Source organism: Hyaena hyaena, unplaced genomic scaffold, assembly GCF_003009895.1.
Source record: "Hyaena hyaena isolate Hyena2069 unplaced genomic scaffold, ASM300989v1 scaffold_18, whole genome shotgun sequence".
NCBI lineage: Eukaryota > Metazoa > Chordata > Mammalia > Carnivora > Hyaenidae > Hyaena > Hyaena hyaena.
In genome coordinates this window covers 2293432-2315558 of record NW_024080649.1, presented here as the reverse complement: position 1 = coordinate 2315558, position 22127 = coordinate 2293432, and the positions used below count along the sequence as shown (strand labels likewise).

The 22127-nt window shown below is 41.5% G+C and overlaps 1 protein-coding gene across 2 annotated transcripts in view; it reads right to left on the bottom strand.

Moving 5' to 3' along the window:
* ZFP90 (ZFP90 zinc finger protein) overlaps positions 1–22127 on the bottom strand; it is a 36115-nt gene that overhangs the window by 5781 nt on the left and 8207 nt on the right. The gene's annotated exons all lie outside the window — the stretch shown is intronic.

Below are 22127 nucleotides of genomic sequence, written 5' to 3'. Positions count from 1 at the left end.
ATTGTATGGTCATCAGGAACAGTGATCACACATTTGATATCCTGAGGAGGCAATATTGGGTTAAACATACTAGTTGCTCATATAATTTTGTAAAGGATCCAGTATGGCAGGCAGCAAAGTCATGAGAGGCGGCAACACGTCCTGTAATCCCATATCCCTATTAGCGGTCCTGTTTTCCCATAAAGCCAAGCAAGCCAATCATCAATTCCTCACTGCTCATGCACTTCCTTTGTCAGAAAATCCAAATACAATGGGAAGTAAAAACAACAGCCCTCCTTCACACCCGTCACCAATCCCACCATGCTCCTTAGAAATAATGACTGTTAACATTTTAGTATATACACATGAGAGTCCCTTTCTCCATGTTTCACTCACACATACACACATTCTTGTTTTGTGAAATACCTTACATATTGTTCTACAGCTTGCCTTTTGCATTTAACTACATATCTTAGAGATCTTCCCAGAGTAGTACATATCATTTCACCTAATCCCTTTGAATTGCTTCATAGTGCTCCACACACAAGTACAACATATTCACTGACTACATCCAACAGTACTCCATGCTACTAGGGTAAGATTCAGACCTCCCCACCACTTACTGGGCTCTAGCCAGGCTCACCTTGCTGATCCCTGAATACATCCTATCCTGGGCCTCTATGCTGGTTTCTCCCTCTTCCCCTGGGCTCTCCACTTGTTTGACAACTAGTTACTAGTTACTCGGTCTCATCTTGAGCACAGTCCCCTCAGAAAAGCTGCCTTTTCTGCACCTCCCTCTAATTTACGCTCCATCACATTACCACATTAATCTTCCGCCAAGCACAGCTATCTCTCACGGCCAAATTCCTGCCCCCTGAACTCAGGAACCAGACAGATTCAGGTAAAAAGTACTTGTACTTCTAACAATAATCTGTGATTCACTTACTTGTTTGCTTATGTCTCCCCCACCATGAGCTCCATAAGAACAGGGACTTGATCTATCTTGATCAGTTATATGCCCCGCATAGAGTGCACGCTTAAAAAATGTTTGCTGAATGAATAAATGGACCAGTTCCTGTTAGTAGACATTTGGATTATTTTCAGTATTTTGCTACTACAAACATCACTACAGTAACTCCTTTGTGTAAATATAGTAGTAAGAATTGGAATTTCGGGGTCAAAGGTCTTTTCCTGCTTCTTCCCCTGTCCAATCACTTCTTCCTTACCACCCCACTGGACCTAGGCTGGCTGAGATCCCCCATGCCCCCCAACCAGTTCTGATACTCAGGGACTGATTATAGTCTTATCTTACCAGGCCTTGTTAAACCACGTCACCATGCCCTATCTAAATATTTCTTTCTGGTCCTCGTTTGGCCTCAAAAAAGTCTATTGTTAAATATGGTAAAGACAATTAGTGTGAAAAGACATTAAAAGCAGAGCTGAGTTGGGGCGCCTGGGTGGCTTAGTCGGTTAAGCGTCCGACTTTGGCTTGGGTCATGACCTCGCGGTTCGTAGGTTCGAGCCCCGCGTCGGGCTCTGTGCTGACTGCCAGCTCAGAGCCTGGAGCCTGTTTCGGAGTCTGTGATTCCCTCTCTCTCTGACCCTCCCCTGCTCACGCTGTCTCTCTCTCTCTCCAAGAAATAAATAAAATATTAAAAAAAAATTTTTTTTAAAAAAAGCAGAGCTGAGTTCATTACAGCAGTGAAGGAAGTTTCAGCCTTATTCTGTGTCCTCCCATGTGCTTGGCTACAGCTGAACTGGAGTTCTTTCAATTTCCTGGAGGGTATCATTCTCTCCCCACCTATCTTTCCCTTGCTAATTCTGTTTCACATTTCAGGTGCTGGTTAACAGATCTTCAGTCTTCCGATTCCCTACTGGAGGGCCAATACTCATATTATATGCGTTAAGCATTTTGTACATCCATAATTATTCAAATAAACCTAATAATCCATTGGGGCGCCTGGGTGGCTTAGTCGGTTAAGCGTCCGACTTTCGCTTAGGTCATGATCTCGCGGTTCGTGGGTTCGAGCCCCGTGTCAGTCTCTGTGCTGACTGCCAGCTCAGAGCCTGGAGCCTATTTCAGAGTCTGTGTCTCCCTCTCTCTCTCTGACCCTCCCCTGCTCACACTGTCTCTCTCTCCTAGAAATAAATAAAAGTATTTAAAAAAAAAAAAAAAGACAATAAACTATTTGTAAAAAAATAAATAAATAAATAAATAAAAATAAAAAATAAAAAAAAAAAACAACCTAATAATCCATTTAATACTTGTTTTCCTAGTTAGATCATGAGCATTATAAGTGCAGAGACTCTTTTTTTTTTTTTAACTTGAAAACACCAATGTCCAGCAAGTGCCTGATTCAGACTAAACACTGGTTTCCTGACAGAGATTTGAATTTTAGAGAAGACAGGAGTGGCCCCTTCTACTGAGGGAGGAACATGACCACATCCACACATACCATTGGCCTGTCTGTATTGTATTCTTGCTCAACACTGCAGCTGGGTCTGCAGGAACAGGATGTGCTTAAACGTGGGAGACTTTTCTGAGATTAGGGATCTGAATGGGCCAGGTAAGATGACACTCGATATTTACTAGGTGCCTGGCTTTACCAGATGCACTGTGGCAGAAAAAAAATGCAAATGAAAAACACTGCAGTCATTGAATACATTCCATTTTATTTTAAAATGTGCAATTTATTAGAGCACAATATGAGACGATATATAGTGAGGTACCACAGGCATTCAGAGCAGGAAAACCTGGGAAAGGCAGGCTATGTACTGGGCCTGACGAGGTGTAAGTACCATTTGGATGGGAGAAGGAAGTGGGAATCCAATCCATGGATGGCCACACTTGAAAGGAAATGCTGGGCTTGGGATGGGCATGGCCAGCAAGGAAAAAGGGGGTGGATCAAGGCAAGTTAGGTTGTGAGAAGTTAACACCTTCTCCCCACTGCCTACTCTGTCCTGTAAACATACAGCCCACTCTGGTTAAGTGACAGATGGTTATCGGCCAACCTAGATTCCTCTGCTTAACTGTTCCCCCTTATTTATTTACAATTAATCAATTAATTAATCTCTACACCCAATGTGGGGCTCAAACTCATGACCCCAAAATCAAGAATGACATGCTCTCGTGACTGAGCCAGCCAGGCATCCCTAGGTCCCTCCCTTCCCCTCTTCCTTTTCTTTTTTTTTTTTTTTAATTTTTAAATGTTTTATTTGTTTCTGAGAAAGAAAGAGACAGCATGAGCAGGGGAGGGTCAGAGAGAAAGGGAGACACAGAATCTGAAACAGGCTCCAGGCTCTGAACTGGCCATCAGCACAGAGCCTGACACGGGACTCGAGTCCACAAACCATGAGATCATGACCTGAGCCAAAAGTTGGACGCTCAACCAACTGAGCCACCCAGGTGCCCCTCTTCTTTCTTTAAGTTTATTTATTTTGAGAGAGAGAGCACATATGAACAAGTAGGGAAGGGCAGAGCGCGAGGGAGAGACAGTATCCCGAGCAGGCTCCCTGCCATCAAGGCAGAGCCCAATGTGAGGCTTGAACTCACAAACCATGGGATCATGACCTGACTGGAGATGAAGAGTCAGAGGCTTAACAGGTGCTCCCCACCCCCTATTTAATACGCGGCCTCCTGATTTTTTTCCTGCTTCCCCAAACAGACTACACTAATGGTAAAGAATGTGCTGACCAGTAAACAAATGTCTAGACCAAGTCCAACAAATGTCATTTCTTGCCACGATGAAACAATTGACTTCTGTTCTACTCTTCCTACCCACTGTCAGAGTCAGTTTTCTCAAACACAAACCTTTGATCAAATTACAAACCAGGCAGCCACCACCTCTTACCTGGACCAGGCTACATCCTCCTAACTTGTCTCTCTCGTTCTGCACTCATGCCCTGCTCCAAAGTCTGTTTTCCATACACCAACCAGAGTCATCTCGTTAAAAACTGTTGGATCAAGTCACCCCTGTGCATAAAAATCCCCAACAGGATCTCAATTAATTCCAAGTAAAACCCAAAGTCTTTACAGTGGACCACAGGGCCCCTATAGTCTGGCCCTTCACTATCTCCCCGACTTCATCTTGAACCTCATCCCTCACCCCTACTCTCCCCCCTTCATTCGCCCTGCCCTCCTTCAGATTCCCAGAACACACGAAGGATGTTTCTGCTAGGGAGCCTCTGCTCTGACTGCTCCCTTGACCTGGAAGCCTCTTCCCGGAGGTATGCGTGGCTCCCCACTCACTGGCGTCAGCTGCTGTTCAAATGTCACCTCATGAGAGCAACCTTCCCTGACTGCCCTGCATAAACGAGCATCCCACCCGCCACTGTCACTCTAGCTTCTTCTCTTTCTCACAGTCCTTACCACCTGACATATATTTTACATTTGTTCACAGTCCGTACAGCACAACTGCAGACCAGAGGAGAGCAGGATACTATTTACTTTCTTTATGTCTAACTCCACTGCCTAGAACAGGCCTGGCACATAGTGGGTGTGCTATAAATATTTAGTAAACGCTTTTCTTGAGGGGTGCCTGGGTGGCTTGGTCGGTTGAGCGTCCGACTTTCGCTTAGGTCATGTTCTCGTGGTTCGTGGGTTCGTGCCCCTCGTCGGGCTCTGTGCTGACTGCCAGCTCAGAGCCTGGAGCCTGTTTCAGTCTGTGACTCCCTCTCTCTTTGACCCTCCCCTGCTCATGCTGTCTCTCTCTCTCTCTCTCTCCTAGAAATAAATAAAACATTAAAAAAAAAATTTAAAAATTAACAAGGTTGGGGCGCCTGGGTGGCTTAGTCGGTTGAGCGTCCGACTTTTGCTTAGGTCATGATCTCGCAGTTCATGGGTTCAGGCCCCGCGTCGGGCTCTGTGCTGACTGCCAGCTCAGAGCCTGGAGCCTGTTTCAGTCTGTGACTCCCTCTCTCTTTGACCCTCCCCTGCTCATGCTGTCTCTCTCTCTCTCTCTCTCCTAGAAATAAATAAAACATTAAAAAAAAAATTTAAAAATTAACAAGGTTATCATGAAGTATCAAGTACTTCATCTTCCTCATGTTGATATTAATAATAAAAAAAAAAAAAAAGGTCCAAAGAACTAGGAACAGCATACACTAACTTGAGAAGACTCAATTTCCTGGGCCTGTTAAAAGCAGCATCCTAATAATATATAATATCCCTTGGGTAAATCACAGACCTCCTGGTCCCATCTTCTTATCTGTAACATGAGTTCCCTGAACTGAAGACACAGGAGTTTTAAGAGCAGGAGGGTGAAAGGTCACGTCCAGCTGTACACTGAAAACCTGGACCTCATCCTTGATTCTTCATCTTTCCTTTATGCCCTGGAATTCCCAAGAGCCTCAAAAGTATCTCCTATATACAGTCCTTCCCCTTCATTTATCAAATCCTGCTCAAATCCTCCCCTGCCAATGATGCCAGTAAGCCAGGCAGTAACTTTCTAGATCTATGCTAATATGGCAGCCACCGGAAACGTGTGCACTGCTGACACTCGCAATGTGTCAAATTCAAATTGGGATGTGTGGCAAGTGTAAAATACACATCGGATTTCAAAGACTTAGCACCAAAGTAAAGAAATAAAACGCCTCATTAATAATTTTAAAATGTTGATTCATATAGAAATATTTCCGTTATATTGGGTTAAATAATATGTATCACTAAAGTTAATTTCACCTATTTCTTTCTACCTTGTGGCTACTAGAAAGTTTTAAATTAAATATGTAGTCTGTATTTCTTTTGGACAGTGTTGTTCTAGACTGTCCTAGATCTCCACCTCAGCCACTGTCCTTTTGAATCACCTTTCTCTCTTGGGGGAAGATGGTGGATACGAGGATCTTAGGCTTGCCTCGTCCTGTGGATATACCCAGATAACATCCACATCAGTGTAAGTAACCCAGAAAATTACCCGAAGACTGGCAGAATAGACTCTCCACATCGAAATGCAGAGAAGAGTAGGAAGGGCAAAGACTGGTGAGGGGCCAAATCGATCTGTGGGACAGTATACAGGACGGAGGACAATGTGGACAAGGACAGAGAGGGGCAGATCTCCACCTGAGGCACCCTGACTGCCACTGGGAAGATGAATCCCTGTAGCATTTGGCTTTAAAAACCAGAAGGGCCTAACTTTGAGAGTTCCTACAATAAGTGGTTGCTTAGCACACAGAACTAAAAATCAGTGGGTTCAGCTCTGGAAGAGCCAGGCAGAGCGACAGGAAACAGAGTTCATGCCCTAAAAAGAGCACCACAAACAGTCCCACTGAGATACACCATAGAGGCAGCAGCTTGGAAAACACCTGGGGTACCGGGACAGGAGATTTATTTACCATCTCAGGGCATGTGCTGGAGGGGCAGGGATCTTTGGGAGAGTTCTCCAAGAACAAAAGAGCTGGAGGACACCACTCTCCTCTCCCACTCCCCAGCCTGGATACACCCAAAGCAGCACCACAAGCCTGGCAGTGTGCACGCAGCGTTGACAGGAGCCAGCACCGGCTCCAAAGTGAATCATGCCCCGGAGAGAGAGGAAAATAATCATACGCACCAATCCCAACCATGGCCCCAGCAGTGGGCTGAGGGCTGACAATGGGTCTGATTGCAGGCCCTGCCCATCAACAAAAGCTTCTCAGGGAACGCACCACAACACAAGGAGAGCGCCCTGCAGTTCGGTGTCACTGAGGCTCTGGCAAATGCCTGGTGTGACTTAACTCAAGCTCAAGGCAGCCCTAGACTGTCCTGCTAACAACAGAAGAACTAAACTCTTCCCACAACAGGCAAAGAAAGCCATTGCAGACAACTGGGCTGAAGGTGAACATGGCTTAGCCACAACAGTGGGGCACATGCAACACACACAGGAGACACCCCTGAAGTGCCAGGTTCTGCTGAACGAGGGATATGCACTGCAGGGAACTAAAGAACCTCTTCTTCATAAGGCCACTACTTTCAAGAGTAGAAGACAGGTGCCTGGTGGCTTAGTCAGTTAAGCGAGTTAAGCATCCAACTTCAGCTCAGGTCACATGATCTCACAGTTCTTGAGTTTGAGCCTCACGTCAGGCTCTGTGCTGACAGCTCAGAGCTTGCAGCCTGCTTCACATTCTGTGTGTCCCTCTCTTTGCCCCTCCTCCGCTTGTACTCGTTCTCTCTCACACACAAAAATAAATAATTTAAAAATTAAAAATAGAAAAATAGAAAATAAATAAAAGAGTAGAAGACCTAGCTGATTTTCCTAACACTGAAACAGTCACAGAATTAGCCAAAATGAGGAGACAGAGAAATATGTCCCATATGAAAGAACAGGACAAAATCACAGCAAGAGATGTGAATGAAACGAAGATAAGGAATATGCCTGACAGAGAATTTAAAATAATAGTCATAAAGGTACTCACTGGACTTGAGAAAACAGTGGAGAACCTCAATGAGACCCTTAACAAAGAGAAACCATAAAAAAGAACCAAGCAGAGATGATGAACTCAAATAGCAGAAATTAAAAATATACTAGATAGAATAAAGAGCAGAACAGTGAAAGCAGAAGAATGGATCAGCAACCTGGAGAACAGAGTTATGAAATGCAATCAAGCTTAACAGGAACAAGAAAAAAAATAGTAATAAATGAAAACAACCTTAGGGAACTCAGCAACACCATCAACCATAATAACATTCACATTACAGAAATCCCAGAAGGAGAAGTGAGAGAAAAGAAAGCATAAAATTTTTTTAAAAAAATAACAACCCAAAACTTCCCGAATATTTCCCAAATCTGGGAAAGGGCAACAGAAATCCAGATCCAGGAGGCACAGAGAGACCCCAACAAAATCAACTCAAAGAGGTCCACAACAAGACACAAAGTAATTAAAATGGCAGGGGTGGCAGGTGGCTCAGTCAGTTAAGCATATGACTCTTGATTTCAGCTCAGGTCATGATCTCAGTTTGTGAGTTTGAGCCCAGCATCAGGCTCTGCACTGTACACTTAGGATTCTTTCCCTCCTCCCCTCCTTTTGTGTGCACATTGCACTCTCTCTCAAAATAAATAAATAAACTTTAATAAATAAGTAAAATGGCAAAAAGTAGTGATGAGGAGAGAATTTTTTTTAATAAGATGTACATTGTCTTTTTTAATGTTTTATTTATTTCTGAGAGAGACAGAGAGAGCATGAGCAGGGGAGGGTCAGAGAGAGAGAGAGGGAGACACAGAATCTGAAACAGGCTCCAAGCTCTGAGCTAGCTGTCAGCACAAAGCCTGATGTGGGGCTCAAACCCAGGAACCATGAGATCATGACCTGAGCCGAAGTCAGACGCTTAACTGACTGAGCCACCCAGGTGCCCCGAGGAGAGAATTTTAAGAGCAGCACAAGAAAAGATAACAGTTACATACAAGAGAAACCCCATAAGGCTTTCAGCTGATTTTTCAGCAGAATCTTTCCAAGCCAGAAGGGACTGGCATGATATATTCAAAGTGCTAAAAGAAAAAAACCCTGCAGCCTAGAAAACTCTATCCAGCAAGCCTATCATTCAGAATAGAAGGAGAGGTAAAGGGTTTCCCAGAGAAACAAAAGTTAAAGGAATTCATGACCACTAAACCAGCCCTACAACAAATGTCAAAGGGGACTCTGAGTGGAAAGGAAGGACCGTAAGTATGGATAAGAAAAGTAGGAACCCCAAAAGCAGTAAAAATTAGTATATGTCTAAAAATGAGTCAAGAGATGAGTACCTGGTTGGCTGAGTTGGTTAAGTGCCCAACTTTAGCTCAGGTCATGATCTCACAGCTCATGGGTTTGAGCCATGTTCAGCTCTGCACTGACGAACTCAGAGCCTGGAGTCTGCTTTGGATTCTGTGCCCCTCTCCCACTTTGTACTCACTCTTTCTTTCTCCCTCAAAAATAAATAAACTTCAAAAAAATGAGTAAAGGGAGTAACAAAATAAAAGGATGTAAAGTATGTCACCATATACCTAAAGTGTTGAGGGGAGAGGAGTAAAGAATGGGTTCAAACTTTGGTGACTATTAACTTAATATGGACTGCTACATGCATAAGATTTTAAATACAAACTTAATGGTAATCACAAATCAAACACCAGTAATAGATATGCAAAAAATAGAAAGGAATCCAAGTATATGACTAAAGAAAGCCAGCAAACTGTGAGAGAAGAAAAGGAACAGAGAAGAACTACAAAAACAACCGTAAAACAAGGAACAAAATGGCAATAAGTACCTACCTATTGATAATTACTTTGAATTTAAATGGACTAAATGATTCAATCAAAAGATATAGGGTGACAGAATGGATAAAAATCAAGACCCATCTATATGCTCAAGAGACTCATTTCAGACCTAAAGACATGCAGATTGAAAGCAAGGAGATGGAAAAGCATTTATCATGCCAATAGATGTGCAAAGAAAGCTGAGGTAGCAATACTTCTATTGGGCAAAACAGACTTAAAACAAAGACTGCAATAAGAAACAAAGGAAATTATATAATCATAAAGGGGATAATCCAACAAGAAGATATACCAATTATAAATATTTATGCACCCAACGTGAAAGCACCCAAATACATAAAGTGGCTCAAACAAAAGTAAAGGAAGTAATCAAGAGTAATACAATAATAGTGGGGGACTTTAGAACCTCCCTTAGATCATCTAAACAGATCATCAATGGATGATCATCTAAACAGAAAATCAGCAAGGAACCAGTGGCTTTGAATGACACATTGGACCAGATGGATGTAACTGATATATTCAGAACATTTCATCCTGAAACAACAGAATACACGTTCTTTTCAAGTGCATGTGGAACATTCTCCAGGACAGATCATATGTTGGGCCACAAAACAATTCTGAACAAATTCAAAAAGAATGAAAGTATGCCATGCATCGTTTTCAACCACAATGCTATTAAACCAGAAATCAACCACAAGAAAAAATCTGGAAGAAACCAAACATGGAAGTTAAACAACATCCTGCTAAACAATGAATCCACTGAAACCAAGAAATCAAAGAGGAAATAAAGAAATGCATGGAGACAAATGAAAATGAAAATACAATGTAATGGTCCAAAATCTTTGGGACGCAACAGAAGTGGTTCTAAGAGGGAAATTACAGGGATACAGGCCTACATCTTTCTCTCAAATTTTACCTCCTGTCATATACCCCAGACTCTTTGTCCTTATTACATCATTTTGAGTCTCCTTGCCTTTGTACATCTTATTCTGACCACCAGGTACTTTCTTCCCTCAGCTCTATAGGAAAAATTCCTACTCACCTTTCTAGGACCAGTTCAGTGGTCCCATTCCTCATGAAGCTTTTCTGGAAAAGCTCCCTGCCTCACCTCCCTGCCTCCCCATTCAGCATTTGGTCCACATCTCCATTTTAGAACTGTACCTCTGTTGATGTTTTTTAAAGAAAATATGCTTTTGTCAGGGGAGGGAGGTATTTTTTATTAAGTAATCTCTATCCCTGATGTAGGGGCATGGACTCAAGACCCTAAGATCAAGACCCGCAAGCTCTACTGACTGAACCAGCCAGGTGCCCCTAGTACTGTAGCTGTTTATTCACATTTTTCCCCCTCAACATTTTCTCAAGCTCCTTTACATTTCAGTATCTCTAAAACCAAGCATGTTGGAATTGTCCAGAATCATGGGGACAAATGAGAAAACCTGCCCATGCATGGAGACCCCTGCTAAACAATTTTTTAAAACTCCTCAGGTGATTCATTATAAAAGAGCAAGAGCTAATCCAGTGAACGTTCACCACAGGCCAAGCACTGAGTTCGGGTCATTTATGTGCACCTTCTCATTAACTCTCCTCACTGAAGCCTTACTACTGCCCCAAAGGAAGCAGGTACCTTCTCCTGACAAGTTCTGAAGTGTGACCCTAGTTAAGAAGCACCGCCTGGCACAGAGTAAGTATTCCACTGCTGAGTGAACGAATACAGAGTCTGGGACATTCTTAAGGAAAATGAGGCGATTTTGAGGCTCCAAAAAAAAAAAAAAATCAAATGAATTAAATTCTCGGAAAACAAAAAGAAGGGGTAAACAGAAAAATAATGGCATTAAGAGCCAAATCCAAAAGCTGGTTCCTCTTAAATGCCAGCCAAACAGGAAACTTTGAGAAATCTAGTACATAAAAGAAACAACTGGGGCACCTAGCCAGCTCAATCAGTGGGGTGTGTACCTCTTGATCTAAGGGTTGTGAGTTCCAGCCCCACGTTGGATGCAGAGATTACTTTAAAATAAAATCTCAAAACAGAAAGAAATGTAACAAAATAAATTACTTTAAAGGGGCGCCTGGGTGGCTCAGTCGGTTAAGCATCCAACTTTGGCTCAGGTCATGATCTCACAGATCGTGGGTTCGAGCGCCACATCAGGCTCTGTGATAAACGTTTGCTCAGAGCCTGGAGCCTGCTTCAGATTCTGTGTCTCCTCTCTCTGCCTCTCCTCCCCCTCACACTCTGTCTCACTCTGTCTCTCAAAAATAAATAAATGTAAAAATAAATAAATAAATAAATGGAATAAACAAACTCATAAAATATATAGCAGGTGTTAAGAAATGTGAAAAATCTTAATGAAGTGCATAATTTTTTAATTTTAAATCACCAATGTTGACGCAAAAAAGTAAAAACCTTAATCAAATTGTTCCCTATTAAAAATCCTAGATCTAATTGTTTTATAAGTAAATTCTTTCAAAAGGTAGAAAAAGATAATAAGCAATATGAATGCTTCTATAAGTTCAGGATAAACCACCAAAACCTGTAGATCCTTCTCACTCCAAGGGCTATTTCACTTAAGAATACAGATGCAGGGGCGCCTGGGTGGCTCAATCAGTTAAGCAACTGACTTCAGGTCAGGTCATGATCTCAGTTTGTGGGTTTGAGCCCCATGTTGGGCTCTCTGTGTTTAAAGCAGAGCCTATTATAAATCCTGTCTCCTTCTTCACTGCCCCTCCCCCCTTTATGCTCTGTCAAAAAGAAATAACAAAAAAAACCTTTTTTTTTAAGATTTTTCTTTAAAAAAATACAGATGCAAATAATTTTAAAACTTTTTATACATTTACTTTGAGAGAGAGAATATGCACGCAGGGGAGAGGCAGAGAGAAAGGGAGAGAGAGAGAGAGAATCCCGAATAGGCTCTGCACTGACAATGCGGAGCCTGACTCAGGACTCAAACTCATGAACTGCAAGATCATGACCTGAGATGAAACCTAGAGTCTAGAAATTGAGCCATCTAGGCACCCTGCAAATAACTTTTAAAAACTGTATATATTTTTAATTACCTACTATAACCAATAGAATTTTATCCCAGTACTATTTAATTGTAAAAATTTAGAAACAACTAAATGCTGAGAAAATGGTTAAAAAAAACTTTAGAATGCTCATGAAAATCAATATAAAACAGCCATTGAAAGTGATTTTTAGCGTTACCTGAGTAGCTCAGTCACTTAAGTATCTGATTCTTTTTTTTTTTTTTTAATGTTTTATTTATTTCTGAGAGAGAGAAAGACAGTGTCAGCAGGGGAGGGTCAGAGAGAGAGGGAGACACAGAATCTGAAACAGGCTCCAGGCTCTGAGCTAGCTGTCAGCACAGAGCCCAATGCGGGGCTCGAATCCACGAACCGTGAGATCATGACCAGAGCCGAAGTCGGACGCTTAAAATACTGAGCCACCCAGGTGCCCCTTAAGTATCTGATTCTTAACTTTGGCTCAGGTCATGATCTCAGGGTCGTGGGATGGAGCCCAGAGTCGGGCTCCACACTGATAGGGTAGAGCCTGCTTAAGATTCTCTCTTTCTCTTCCTCTGCCCCTCTACCCTACTCGCTCTCTTTCAAATTAAAAAAAAAAAAAAAAAAAAAAAAGTGGTTTTTAAAAAAACAAAAAGGCCGGGGGGAGGGCGCCTGAGTGGCTCAGTCGGTTGAGCATTCAATTTCGGCTGAGGTCATGATCTCACGGATCGTGGGTTTGAGGTTCTGTGTTGACAGCTAGCTCAGACGCTGGAGCCTGCTTCAGATTCTGTATTTCTTTCTCTCTCTGACCCTTCCCTGCTCACGCTGTCTCTCTCTCTCAGAAATAAATTTAAAAAAACAAAAAGGAGTCATCACCTGGGTGGCTGAGTTGATCTGACTCTTGATTTCAACTTTGGTTGCGATCTCAGGGTTATGCTGGGCATGGAGTCTGCTTAAGATTCTCTCCCTCTCCTGGGGCGCCTGGGTGGCTTAGTCGGTTAAGCGTCCGACTTTCGCTTAGGTCATGATCTCACAGTTCGTGGGTTCGAGCCCCGCGTCGGGCTCTGTGCTGACTGCCAGCTCGGAGCCTGGAGCCTGTTTCAGAGTCTGTGACTCCCTCTCTCTCTGACCCTCCCCTGCTCACGCTGTCTCTCTCTCTCTCTCCTAGAAATAAATAAAACATTTTAAAAAAAAAAAAAAAGATTCTCTCCCTCTCCCTCTGCTTCTCCCACCACTAGTGCACTCACACTCTCTAAAAAAAAAAAACAACTAAATAAGTAAATAAAACAAAAGAAAACTTTAGGGGTGCCTGGGTGGCTCAGTCGGTTGAGCATCTGACTTTCGGCTTTGGCTCAGGTTATGATCCAAGGGTCATGGGATTAAGCCCTGAGTCGGGCTCCAGGTTGAGCATGGAGTCTGCTTAAGATTCTCTTTCCCTCTGCCATTATCCCCTACTCATGTGCTTTCTCTCTCTCTCTGGAAAAAAAAAATAAAAATTACACTAAAACCTTGGATTGCAAGTAACTTGCTGTGCGAGTGTTCCACAAGATGAACAAACATTTCTAATAAATTTTAACTTGATAAACAAGTGATGTCTTCCAATAAAAGTAATACGTGATGTCGAACATCACATGATCACAACTAAGCCAATGGTTTTCTCTCGTTCTCTCTGCGGGACTGTGGGTGATTGTCAATGCAATGTCACATTTCCAGGAAATCCTCAAAAGAAAGCAAAAGCAAGTGTCACTGGATAGGTTCCCTGTAAAAGCTGCATGAACTTTCTTGTCTCCCTCACACCAGCCACAAAGGTTTTCAAAGATAAGTGCAGGTTACTTTATTTTCCTTTATAAATTTGTATTATATAACAGTATTGTAGTCATTTTTATATGAGTATTTTTGGGTCGTGGAACGAATCATCTGAGTTTCCATTATTTCTCACAAGGAAATGCATTTTAGGGGTGCCTGGGTGGCTCAGTCGGCTAAGCGTCCGACTTCGGCTCAGGTCATGATCTCACGGTTTGTGGGTTCGGGCCCTGCGTAGGGCTCTGTGTTGACAGCCAGCTCAGAGCCTGGAGCCTGTTTCGGATTCTGTGTCTCCCTCTCTCTCTGCCCCTCCTCTGCTCAAGCTGACTCTGTCTCTCTCTCAAAAATAAATAAAACAATTAAAAAAAAAAAAAAAAACAAGGAAATGCACTTTAACACACCAGTGCTTTGGATTACAAGCATGTTTCTGGAATGAATTACACTCACAAACCAAGGTTTTACTGTATATGAAATTTAAAACGTTTTCATTGAAAATGTTTAAGGGAAAAACATGCAGTAAGGAGAAAAGAAGGAAATTCATTACAACAAATACAGAGGTGCTAAAGAAGGATCACAAATGACTTTTTTCTATTAAATAGTCTATGTTAGGGCGGAGTCAAGGTGGCAGAGGAACAGGGAAACCCTAGGCTTGCCTCGTCCCTCAAACACAGCTAGATAAATACCAAATCATGGTGGGGAGAGGGCTGGGTGGTTCAGTCAGTTAAGTGTCCAACCCCGGCTTTCGGCTCATGTCATGACCTCACAGTCCATGAGACTGAGACTGAGCCCCCACTGGACTCTGCTGACAGCACGGAGCCTGCTTGGGATTCTCTCTCTTTCTCTCTGCCCCTCGCTACTCCCTCTCGTCTCAAAATAAATAAATAAACTTTAGAAAAATATATCAAATCATTTTGAACACCCAAGAAATTGATCTGAGGACCGAGAGAGTAAAAAGGCACAACCAAAGCTGGAAAAAACCCACCATATCGTGGAAAGTAGGAACTGCAAAGAGTTGATTTGGGGAGGAGGAGAGCTCCAGGGGCTGTGATGGGGAGGGACCCTGATCGCAGAGAGAGGAGCAGGAGAGACAGAAAGAGACAGAGAGAAAGAGTGAAAGTACACGTGGGGAACTGCACAAGAAAAACTCTTCCCAAAACACTGCCTCAGAAAGGGAGAGGGGCTCAATACCACAAGATTGGGTGTACAGTCTGAAGTGTCAGGTCTGCACCATCACCAGAATCTCACTTGGCAGGCGTAATGGTGGTCTGACGGGAAAGGAGGGCAGACACAGAGCGGGCAGCATGCTCTGAAGACCCCCTGGGTCACAAAGGGAGAAGCAGTTATGCTGCTTCATTTGGCTACAACTGAGTGCATTTGGGAGAGGTGGCACAGTCTCTCTGGGGGCAAAAGACCTGCTGGCTGCAAGCTCAAATGGATGCCATGACAATGAAGATGGATGAACCAAAGGAATCAGTGATACAGAAGATAAAATTATGGAAAATAATGAAGCTGAAAAGAAGAGAGAAAGAAAGGCATTAGGTCAAAATGCAGATTTAGGGAACTCAGCAACTCCTTAAAGCGTAGTAACATTTGTATTATAGAAGTCCCAGGATGAAGAGAGAGAAAAAGGGGTAGGTTTATTTGAGCAAATTATAGCTGAAAACTTCCCTAACCTGGGGAAGAAAACAGACATCAAAATCCAAGAAGCAGAGAAAAACTACCATTAAATTCAACAAAAGACAGCCATCACCAAGGCATATCATAGTCAAATTCACAAAATACATAGATAAGGAAAAATAAGGGAAGACTCCTGAAAGCAGCAAGGGGAAAAAAAAGTACTCAACACACAAGGGAAGACAGATCAGGTGTGCAGCAGATCTGTCCACAGAAACATGCTGGGCCAGAAGAGAGTGGCATGATATATTCAATGTGCTGAATGGGGAAAATATGCAGCCATGAATACTTTATCCAGTAAGACTGTCATTCAGAATAGAAGAGAGTGGCACCTGGGTGGCTCAGTTGGTTAAGAATCCAGCTCTTGGTTTCAGCTCAGGTCATGATCTCACGGTTTTGTGAGTTCAAGCCCCATGTCGAGCTCTGCTTTGATAGCATAGAGCCTGCTTGGGATTCTCTGTTTCCCTCTCTCTCTGCCCCTCCCCCACTCACAGGGTCTTTGTCTCTCAAAATAAATAAACTAAAAAAAAAAAAAAAGAGAGAGAGAGAAAAAGAGATAAAGAGTTTCCCAAACAAAAACTAAAGGAGTTCATGACCACTAAACCAGCCCTGCATAAAATATTAAAGAGGACTCTATCTGTGGGGAAAAAAGGACCAAAAGCAACAAAGGCTAGAAAGGAACAGAGAAAATCACCAGAAACACCAATTTTTATAGGTAATACAAAGGCACTAAATTCATATCTATCAATAATCACTCTGAATGTAAATGGACTAAATGTTCCAATCAAAAGACACAGGGTATCAGAATGGACTGAAAAACAAGACCCCATCTATATGGTGCCTACATGAGATTCATTTCAGACCTAAAGACACCTGCAGATTGAGAGTAAAGGATGAGGGGCACCTTGGTGGCTCAGACAGTTAAGCATCCAACTTCAGCTCAGGTCATGATCTCAGGGCTCATGGGTTGGAGCCCCAAGTTGGGCTCTGTCCTGACGGTTTAGAGACTGGAGCCTGCTTTGGATTCAGGGTCTCCCTCTTTCTCTGCCCTTCTCCCACTCATGCTCTGACTCTCTCTCACCTAAATAAATAAACATTAAAAAAAAAAAAAAAAGTAAAAGATGATGTAAAGGTAGATGGTTTACATAACGATAAGGATGGAGAACCATCTATCATTCTAATGGAAGTCAAAAGAAAGCCATACTTATACCAGAAAAAATTGATTTTAAATCAAAGACTGTAATAAGAGATGAAGAAGGGCATTACATCATAATTAAGAAGACCTAACAAATGTATATATTTATTCCCCCAACTTGGAAGCACCCAAATATATAAATGACACACTGAACTAGATGGGACTTAACAGGTATATTCATAACATTTCATCCTAAAGCAAAACATACATTCTTTTCAAGTGCACACAGAACATTCTCCAAAGTAGACCACATACTGGGTCACAAAACAGCCCTCAACAAGTATAAAAAGATTGAGATCATACCATAAATATTTTCAGACCACAATGCTATGAAACTTGAAGTCAACCACAAGAAAAAGTTTGGAAAGACTAGAAATACATGGAGGTTAAAAACATCCTGTTAAAGAATGAGTGGGTTAACCAGGAAATTAAAGAAGTAAAAAAGTACATGGAAGCAAATAAAAATGAAACCACAACAGTCCAAAACCAATGGGATGCAGGAAAGGCATTCCTCAGAGAGAAATATATTGCAACAATACAGGAATCAAGAAAAATCTCAAATACACAATTTAACTTTACACTTAAAGGTGCTAGAAACAGAACAGCAAATAAAGACTAAAGCCAGCAGAAGGGAAATAATAAATATTAGAGCAGAAATAAATGATAAACAAACCGAACAGATCAATGAAACTAAGAGCTGGTTCCTTGAAAGAATTAATAAAATTGATAAATGTGGGGCACCTGGGTGGCTGAGTGTCAATTAAGTATCTGACTCCTGATTTTCTCAGGTCATGATTTCAGGGTTGTAAGATTAAGCCCCATGTAGGACTCCCTGTTGGGTGTGGAGCCTACTTAAGATTCTCTCTCTCTTTTCCCTCTGCCTCTCCCCCACTCATGTGACCACTCCTCTCTCTCTCTTCTCTCTCTCTCTCTCCAAAAAAAAAAAAAAAAAACCCCCCCCCCCCCCCCGCCAGACTTCTCAAAAAGGGAAAGGTGCCAATAAATAAAATCACAAATGAAAGAGTAGAGGTCACAACCAATACCACAGAAAAACAAACAATTACAAAAGAATGCTATGAAAAATTATATGCCAACAAACTGGGCAATCTGGAAGAAACGGACAAATTCCTAGAAACATACAAACTACCAGAACTGAAAGAGAAGAAATAGAAAATTTGAACAGACCCATAACCAGCAAAGAATTTAATCACTAATCAAAAATCTCCCAAAAAACAAAAGTACAGGGCCAGGTGGCCTCCTATGGAAATTCTATCATGTATTTAAAGAAGAGTTAATACCCATTTTTCCTAAGTTGTTCCAAAAAATAGAAATCGAAACTTCTGAACTCATTTTACAAGGCCAGCATTAGCTTGATTCCAAAAGCAGACAAAGACTCCACTAGAAAGGAGAACTACAGGTCAATATCCCTGATGAACATGGATGCAAAAATTCTCAACAAGATACCAGCACATTGAATCCAATAGTACATTAAAAAATTATCCACTATGATCAAGTGGGATTTATTCCTGGGCTTCAAGGGTGATTCACAAATCAATCAATGTGATATATTACATTAATGAAAGAAAGAATAAGAACCATATGATCCTCTCAGTAGATGCAGAAAAAGCATTTGACAATATACTGTATCCATTCTTTTTTTTTTTTTTTTTTTTTAGTTTATTTAATTTGGGAGAAGGGGAAGGGACAGAGAGAGAGAAAGAGAGAGAATCCCAAGCAAGCTCTGTGCTGTCAGTAGGGAGCCTGACATGGAGATCAAATCCACAAACCATGAGGTCACGACCTGAGCCGAAACTAAGAGTTGGACACTTAGCCAACTGAGCCACCCAGGCATACCTACAGCATCCATTTTTGATAAAAACCCTCAACAAAGTAGGGACAGATGGAACATACCTCAAATCATAAAGGCCATATATGAAAGACCCACAGCTAATATCAACCTCAATGGGGAAAAAATGAGAGCTTTTCTTCTTTGGTCAGGAACAAGACAGCAATGTCCACTCTCACCATTACTATTTAACATCGTACTGAAGTCTTAGTCTCAGCAATCAGACAACAAAAAGAAATGAAGGGCATCCAAATCAGTACGGAAGAAGTCAAACCAAAAAGGTAAAACTATAGAACATTATGAAAGAAACTGAAGAGGACACAAAAAAATGGGAAAGCATTCCATGTTTATGAAATGGAAGAACAAACACTGTCAAAATGTCTATACTACCCACTGTTGGCGGGAATATAAACTGGTATAGCCACCATAGAAAACAATATGGAGGTTCTTCAAAAAGTTAAGACTAGAACTACCCTACAAACCAGCAATTGCACTACTAGGTATTTACCCAAAGGATATAAAAAGAAGATTCAAAGGGGAACATGTACCCTGATGTTTATAGCAGCGTTATCAACAAGAGTCAAACTATGGGAGTTAAGATGGCAGAGAAGTAAAGGAACTGGGATTTCCCTCATCCCTCAAACACAGCTATACTGAGGTCAGATCACTTCGAACACCCAGGAAATCAATCTTGTGTTGCATCCTGTGTTGTTAATTTTATGCATTCTGACAGGTGTGAAATGTATCTTGCTGTGGTTTTGATTTGTATTTCTCTGATGATGATGCAAAATAAACTAGATACAGTGACCACAAGGATGGAAGAAGCAGAGGAGAGAAAAGGTGGAATAGAAGATACAATTACAGAAAATTATGAAGCAGAAAAACAGAAGAAAAGGAAATTCCTAGACCATGAAGGGAGAACTAGAGAGCTAAGTGGTTCCATGAAATGAAATAATATCCATATCACAGGAGTTCCAGAAGAAGAGTGAGAGAAAGGGGAAGAAAGTTTATTTGAACAACTTATAGCTAAGAGCCTAATCCGGGGAAGGAAGCAGGCGTCCAAGTCCAAGAGGCACAGAGAACTTCCTTCAAAATCAACAAAAACAGGTCAACACCACAACATATCATAGTGAAACTGACAACATACAAAGATAAAGAAGGAATTCTGAAAGCAGCTAGGGATAAACAAGCCTTAACCTACAAAGGTAGACACATAAGGGTAGTAGTAGACCTGTCCACTGAAACTAGGCAGGTCAGAAGGGAGGAGCAGGAAATATTCAATGTGCTGAAAAGGAAAAATATGCAGCCAAGAATCTTTTATCCAGCAAGGTTGTCATTCAGAATAGAAGGAGAGATAAAGGCTTTCCCAGACAAACAAAATCTAAAGGAGTTCACGACCACTAAACCAGCCCTGCAGGAGACCCTAAGGGGGACTCTGTGAGTGGAAAGCAGCAAAGACTACAAAGGACCAGAGACATCACCACAAACAGGAAAACCTGCAGATAACACAATGACACTAAATCCGTATCTTTCAATAATCACTCTGAATGTAAATGGACTAAATGCCCCAATCAAAAGACATGGGGTAGCAGAATGGCTAGAAAAACAAGATCCATCTGTATGCTGCCTACAAAAGACTCATTTTAGACCTGAGAACACCTGCAGATTGAAAGTGAGGGGATGGAGAACCATCTATCATGCTATGGGACATCAAAAGAAAGCCAGAGTAGCCATACTTATATCAGACAAGCTATATATATATTTTAAAATTTTTAATGTTTATTTATTTTAGAGAGAGGAAAAAAAAAAGTGAGAGAGATAGTGAGGGAACAGCAGATAGAGAAGGAGACACAGAATTCAAGGCAGGCTCCAGGCTGTGAGCTGTCAGCACAGAGCCCAAAGCGGGGCTCACACTCACAAACTGAGAGATCATGACCTGAGCCAAAGTCAGATGCTTATTCTTTTTTTTTTTTTTAATGTTTTTTTTTTAATTTATTTCTAGGAGAGAGAGAGAGAGAGACCGTGTGAGCAGGAGAGGGTCAGAGAGAGAGGGAGTCACAGACCGAAACAGGCTCCAGGCTCCAAGCCGGCAGTCAGCACAGAGCCCGATGCAGGGCTCGAACCCACAAACCGCGAGATCATGACCTAAGCGACAGTTGGACGCTTAACCGACTAAGCCACCCAGGCACCCCGTCAGATGCTTATTCAAGTGAGCCACCCAGGAGCCCCAGACAAGCTGGATTTTAAAACAAAGACTGTAACAAGAGATGAAGAAGGGCATTATATCATAATTAAGGGGTCTATCCATCAAAAAGAGCTAATAATTGTAAATGTTTATGCCCCTAAAATGAGACACCCAAATATATTAAGTCAATTAATCAGTAACAAAAATAAATGTATAGGTAATAATACCATGATGGTAGGGGACTTTAATACTCCACTTACAGCAATGGACAGGTCATCTAGGCAGGAAATCAATAAGGAAACAATGATTCTGAAAAACACATTGGACCAGAGGGACTTAACAGATACATTGAGAACTTTTTATCTAAAAGCAGAATACACATTCTTCTCGAGTACACGTGAAACATTCTCCAAAATAGACCACATACTGGGTCACAAACAGCTCTCAACAAGTATAAAAAGATTGAGATCATACCATGCATATTTTCAGATCACAACGCTATGAAACTTGAAATCAACCACAAGAAAAAATTTGGAAAGCCCCCAAATACATGGAAGTTAAACAACATCTACTACTAAAGAATAAATGGGTCAACTAGAAAACTAAAGAAGAAATTTAAAAATATATGGAAGCCAGTGAAAATGAAAACACAACAGCTCAAACCCTTCTGGATGCAACAAAGACAGTCTTAAGAGGAAAATATACTGCAGTTCAGGCCTATCAAGAAGCAAGAAAGGTCCCAAATACACAACCAAGTTAGAGCTAGAAAGGGAACTGCAAAGAAAGCCCAAACACAGTAGAAGAGAAATAACAAAGATAAAAGCAGAAATAAACAATACAGAATACAAAAAAAAAAAAAAAAAAAGATCAATGAATCTAAGAGCTGGTTTTTTTTTTCTGAAAGAATAAAACTCATAAACCCCTAGCCAGACTTCTCAAAAAGAAAAGAGAGAGGACCCAAATGGATAAAATCACAAATGAAAGAGGAGAGATCATAACCAACACCATAGAAATACAAATAATTACTAGAGAATACTATGAAAAATTATATGCCAACAAACTGGACACTCTGGAAGAAATGGACAAATTCCTAGATGCACACACTACCAAAACTCAAACAGGGGAAGAAATAAAAAAATTTGAACAGATCCATAACCAGAAAATTGAATCAGTTATCAAAAATATCCCAACAAATAAGAGTCCTGGGCCAGATGGCTTACCAAGGGAATTCTA